Below are 6,970 nucleotides of genomic sequence, written 5' to 3'. Positions count from 1 at the left end.
ATAGTTGTTGGCCTATAATGCTCATTGTATATAATCTGCCACCTGCGTTGTGCATGAAGGATGAATTTACTTTTCTATCTATGTTGATTCCTGGACCTAAACAACCCGGGAATGACATAGATGTTTACTTAGAGCCCTTAATTGATGAGTTACTTGAATTATGGAATGGTGTTTATACATATGATATTTCTACAAAGAAGTATTTTAATTTAAGGGCCATGTTGCTATGGACCATAAATGATTTTCCAGCTTATGGAAACTTAGCTGGATGTGCGACTAAAGGAAAGTATGGTTGTCCTGTTTGTGGCGAGCACTCAAATGTTGTTTGGTTGAAGCATAGCAAAAAGATGTCATTTTGCAATCATATTCGATTTCTACCACAAGAACACCGTTACAGAAAGAAGAAATATACAATAGCGAGGGAAAGGGAAAGAGCACCACAATGCCCAATTATATTGACAGGTGTTGAAGTAGATGAGCAGTTAAGCAAAGTGACTAATGACTTTGGAAAGGGAAAAAAGAGGAGTCGTGGTATAGACACAGAACAAATCTGGAGAAGCATTCTATTTTTTTTAGGCTGCCTTATTGGGAAATATTAGTTGTTCGTCATACCCTTGATGTTATGCATGTTTTAAAGAATGTTTGTGAAAGCGTACTTAACACATTGCTCTATTGCAAAGGAAAATCTAAAGATCACTACAACTCGAGATTAGATTTGACAGAGATGGGCATTATGCCTCATCTCCATCCGTATGAAGAAAATGGTGTTACTCGTCTCCCTGCTGCAGCTTATACTCTATCAAAATCTGATAAGAAGTTGCTTTGTGAGAGGCTATTTGACTTGAAATTGCCTTATGGATATAGCTCTAACATTAGAAACTGTGTAGATGTGGAGAAACAGAAGCTGACAGGACTTAAGTCTCATGATTGACATGTGATTATTCAACAACTATTGCCTATTGCTATAAGGGGTTTAATGGAAGAAGGTTGTAGAGAAACAATTCTTCGGCTCTCTAATTTTTTCCATGGATTGTGTCAACGTGTGGTTGATAAGGAGGAAATTATGAAATTGGAACTAGAAGCCTTTGAAATTCTTTGTCAACTAGAAGAATATTTCCCTCCTTCTTTCTTTGATCCAATGATTCACTTGGTTGTTCATTTAGCATGAGAAGTTAGACTTTTTGGTCCAGTGCAATTTCGATGGATGTACCATTTTGAGAGATATATGAAAGTATTGAAAGGATTTGTAGCAAACTATGCACGACCAGAAGGATGTATTGCAAATCGCTATCTTGCTGTTGAATGTGTACGCTTTTGTGAAACATTTTTAAAGCAAAATAATAATCAAGATAGTACATTACTAGAAGAAAATCCACTATCAGCAGCAGAGTGCTTTGAGCTTGACTGATTGAACTTGGCAGTAGCGCATCGGTATGTGTTGTTTAACTCGGATATTGTAGAACCATTTCTCAATGTCCATATGGATGAGTTGAAAGAAAGACACTCAAATCTGAATAACAATCATACTTTGTTGTGGAATCGACATTCTGAAGGGTTCCCGTTATGGTTTTATGGAAAGGTTGTATTCTATTGCCAAGATAAAAGTTTACGTTTTGTTTTAGTGTACAAATTTCTTACAAGTATATTTTTATTTTCAGATTTCTAACATGAACAAAGTAGATGACATGTTAGCTCAATTGGCTGAAGGTCCAAGTCGCGGTGTCACTTCCTACAAAGGGTACATGATTAATGGAATTCGATTCCATAAAAAAGGAGCTGAAAAAACAACTCAAAACAGCGGTGTATACTTAGAAGCACATGACAGTGGGCAATTGAATGATAAGGAAGAGTATTTTGGTTTTATCAAGGATATAATTATGCTTGATTATTGTACTTTTAAGGTGCCATTGTTTTGGTGTGATTGGGAAAATATTCGAATGGGTGTTAAGAAGTCGGAGTTCTATATGCTTGTAAATTTTAATATAGGACAAGCTCAATCCATTAGGGATCCATTTGTATTAGCTTCGCAAGTGAAAAAAGCTTTTTATGAAAGGGTGAATGAGTCAAGTAATTGGTATATAGCTTTAAAGGATTCAAATAGAGGGTGTTTTGGACTTGAATCCAATGAAGAAAATTGAGTTTCCTGTTGTCTCTTATGTACTTTGAATGAAACAAATCTGCTTACACTTTTTGTATGTAATTTTGGTGCATTATTACTCTTTTGTTGAATGAAACAAATGTGGTTTTATTACTCTATACGGTGAACTTTATGATTTTATTTTAATTTGAATGAAATAATTCTAGTTTTATGGTTTTGGTGTATGTTTATTACTCATTGGTGATCCGCATTTCTGATTTATATACTATGTTATCTTTCTTTTCATATTGCAGCAATTTCAACTTGAAAAATGAGTACATTACGAAGATCTTCAAAAAAACACCTTCGTCCAGGTGCTTTATGCAATCTTGTGGCCAAAAAGCGAAAAGCATCATTGAAGACTCAAGCTGATTGTGACAATATGTTGCTTGGAAGCCCTGTTTTAAAGAAAAAGAGTGTTCTTCGTAGGTTTTCTGCACCTGTTAGAGTTGTAATTGATTCACCACCTGCTCTTAGTACTAGAGCAGCAACTCGTCGTATGGTCTATGATACAGAGCTAGATCCAAATGATGATGTGGAAGACATGGAGATGTCACTTGGAAGTTCAAAAACTAAATGATCTCTTAATTATGAAGTAGATAAGGTAGTTGATAGTGTTTGTGAAAAGGGAGTAAGGGAGGAACATGAAGAGATAGCTGATGAGGAAAGGGTTGGTGTAGAATTTGAAGGGGCTGTTGCACAAAGTGAAGAAGTGCCTGATGCATAATGTGAAGAAGTGGCTGAGATAGAACTTGAACAACCTCTTAGAAAATCTGTTAGATTACAAAAAACAACTAATGAGGCAAATCAAACTGAGATTGAAGAAATACCTCAAGATGTAGATGCGAATGTAATGAACTTAGCCAAGAAGACAAGGGGAAAAGCTCTATTGGCAAATCTTACCAAGAGGGACAATGACTTAAGGATAATAAATTGGAATGAAAAAGGGCAACCAGTTGGTACTAACTCAGTGCAATTTTCTTCTTTTGTGGACGCTCTTGTGCGAGAGGTTGTTCCTTACACTATTTCAGATTGGAGGAAAGTTTCACCAATGATGAGAGATGTTCTTTGGGCATCTATTCAGGTAGAATTACAAGTTTTCTGAGTGTATTTTTTTATATATATTTAGCTCTACACTTAAACATATAATATGTTATTCTATATTCTATTGTAGGCACAATATGACTTACATGATGATTGGCAAAAAAATATGTGCTTTGAAATGATGGCAGAACTATGGAGAGCTGGGAAATCTAGACTTGTAAAGGATATTATCAATGCAAAAAATGAGAGTGAACGACTAGCCTTAAAGTCGGATTGCATAAAAAGTGATGTAGAATGGAGAGCATTTGTTGCCAAAAAAATTAGTAAAGAACATTTGGTAAGGAATATGATGTAAGAAGTGATGTTGCTGCCTCTTTAATCTCTGTTGGTGTTAAATTAAATATAGTTATGCCTCCTTTACTTATTTATTAAATAGGATATAAGGGCCAAATACCAAGAGAGAAGAAAGAAAGTTGTTCCACACACCTTAAGTCGAAGAGGATATGCTCGAACAATCGATGATATGGTAATAATTAAGTTTTATACTGTTTGTATTTTTGCTTCCATTATTGTATTCTCTATTTTATAATCTCTATTGATGTATTGTGTAGAAGAAAGAAAATGAGGATGGTAAAATATCTAGAATCGATGCTTTTCGGAGAGCCCATACCAAGAAGAATGGTGAACCTGTAAACCCACGACATCTGATATTTTTGTGAGTATTAGTCATTTAATTCTTGTGAATTTTTACTTATTTTCCATAATGCATACATTAGTTATACTAATTTATATGCAGGGTTCATTGAATGAGATTCTCCTTGAAGACCCAAAATCTGGAACTACAGACAACGCTGATGAGGATGCTTTGAGAAAATTGTTTGGAAACCCAAAATCTGGTCGTTTAATCGGACAAGGAAGAAGCGTAACAAGGTCAAAGCTAACCGTTGTTAATATGTGTAATAGCAAGATCTCCAAGTTAGAAGAAGAGCAACATAATATGAAGCTCAAAATGACTGAAATGATGAATCTACTTAAAGAACACTTGGTGGTATTTCTATCTTGCACTTATAAATCTTAGTTTTCTTTTCTTCCAATGAAACTTATCTTGGTTTTATATTTAGGTTGGTGGCAAAGTGACACCAAGCGAAGGACAATCTCGCAATGTACCGCAGTCAAACAATATTCAGTCCCCTAAGGTAAATTATAAAAGTTGTTATTGTTTTAAATTTTCATTTTAGAAGAACAATTACAGAAACTAATATATTGTCTTTAAAATAAATTTGGTAGAGTATTGCACTAGAAAAAAGACATAACTTTACAAAAGGGAAGAATGCTTGTTACTTGCTTGACTGGGCAGATGCAATTGTTGCTGAAGGTCGTTGGGATTCTAGTGATCCAAAGATAACTGTACATGGAAAGCCTCTTGGACCAGACTTTATGCGAGTATGGATTGATGTTGCTATTGTACCAGAATCTTACTTATTTCGTCCTAATCATGCGATGCTTACAATACAAGAAGCAGTTGGTTCCACAGTTGCATGGCCTTCTAAAAAAGTTATTCCAAGAGGTACATTTTCTTACTCAAAAAATAACTAATGTCTTATAATTTAGTGTTTGGTTTCTTTGTTTGCTTTGGTGTAGTTGTGAATCCATTATTTTGTATGTGGTGTCCTTTCTTGGATATAATTTCCATAGCATTTTTTTTGAAGTAATTTGTGATGCTAGATAATAACAATAAAATATTTCATTGTTTATTTTGCAGATATGACAAGCGAAGTATAAAAGGATACTTAAGACTCCTTGAAAGTAGTAATTTTGTTTATTTCTTTGTGTTGAAAGTAGTAACTTTTAGACTCCTTGAATACTTAAAGAATATTTTGTTGTTGATGACAGTGTTGAATGTTTTAAACTAAATTGTGGATTATTAATTCAATGTAGAATGTTCTTACTTTTTGTTATTTGAAAATCAAGTTTATTTGATGATGCTAGTATATATTAGAAAGCTAATTTTAATTATATAAAAAAATTAAAATATAATAGAATAAATTTGTGTTATATAAATAAAATATATATATGAGAATTTAAATATATCTAAATATAACAATAATACGAACATTGAGTTATAATATATATTACAATAACACATTTTATGCAAAGAATTATGTTATGCAAACTTCATTATATAACACAAATAATGTTATACTAAAGTGTAGTATAACACAAAAAATGTGTTATACTAAAGTGTATTATAACACAAAACAAGTGTTATACTAAAGTGTAGTATAACACAAAAAAAGTGTTATATAATCGACTATAAATAACATAATTCAACACTTATCTATATATTAAAATAACACAAAAATTGTGTTATCGTTGACAGTACAATAACACATCTGTATAACACTGATAGAGTGTTATGTAAAGTACCCTGACCTACGATAACATAGTCGGTCTTAACACATCAGAAAGTGTTCTCGTATGTTTTGATAACACATTTTCGGTGTTATTAAAAGCATTTTTTCTTGTAGTGCCTCTAGCTCGGAGGGTAGGACCCTTTTTAAATACATGCTTTAGCTTCTACAATCATATTTTTGCATGTGTACTGACAACTTACAGTCCTTGTTTCAGGTGAGGAAATGTCGTAGCCCGGGGGTAACGATCTGCGATCTATGTTCCAGGGGGGAAACCCTTCCTCCGAGCCGTCCGGGCCCTTGGTGAAGAGGCTCCGGTTGGCGAAGAAAGCTGTCGGGACTTCCTCCAAGTCCCCGGCCAAGGGGAAAAACCAGGGTCCCTTTGCCACGAAGAAAGTGCCTCTACCCCCTCCTGCAGTAGAGATGATGGCTCCACCTCTCCCGCGACCTCCTGTACCTGGTCGGGAAAAGGAGGTTTCAACCGAGACCTTGGCAGCTCCGGCTCCCACTGTGCGCATCCCAGTCAACACTCAGGCCTTGGAGAAAATCCCCGAGGCCCTTTGAGGGACAGTTTAGGAAACCGCGAGCTATACGATGGATCATTATTACAATGCCACCCCAAGGGACTTGCAGGAGATCAAGATGAGGAGCCCCGAGAACGTGATGGAGTCTTCACTGGGGATGACCCTCACGGTAAGTTCGCTTTACCACTGGTTCTTTCTGCTTAATTTCTAAGGCACTCGCCTCACATCTTTTTCGACTTGCAAGCAGTTTTGGCCCTCCATCGGAGCATATCCCGGTCCAGGGCAAGGCTTGCAGAGATCAGGGGCGAGCATCAGGCTGTCCAGGCCGCCCTCGCGTCCGTTCAACAACAGGAGCAGGATGCGAAAGCCGCCCTGGTGACTGTGCAGGCCGAGCTGGAGGCATCTCGGACCAAATTGCTGGAGGCCGAGGCTATCAAGGTCGCCCTGGACGCTGCGAAGGTGAGGCTTGAAGAAGCCAAGGCTTCCCTTGAGGCGGAGAGGGCATCCTCTAGCTCCTCCATGGAGGCCATGCTGTACCATTGCTGGGTCTTCAACCTGGATGGTGACTTCTCCTTTCTGGGGCCGGACGTGTGGGAGTCCTTCCTGGAGAAGTTCAAAGCTTGCCTTCAACAAGAGGCGCCCTCCGAGACCGGGGAGACTTCCACTGCAACCGAGCAGGATGCTGAGGGGGTGATTTCATCAGAGCGCCCTGGCGGGGCTTAGGATTTTTCTCCTTTCCTTTTATCATTTATTTGTAACTTTATACTACGAGGTTTTTCATCCATGAAACAATTGATTTCCTTATGTTTATTTAATCTATTTATATATTTTTTGTGGTTTAACTTAGTCTCTGT

This window comes from Humulus lupulus, chromosome X (assembly GCF_963169125.1).
Source record: "Humulus lupulus chromosome X, drHumLupu1.1, whole genome shotgun sequence".
In the NCBI taxonomy this organism is placed as follows: Eukaryota; Viridiplantae; Streptophyta; class Magnoliopsida; order Rosales; family Cannabaceae; genus Humulus; species Humulus lupulus.
This window is presented reverse-complemented; position numbering follows the sequence as displayed.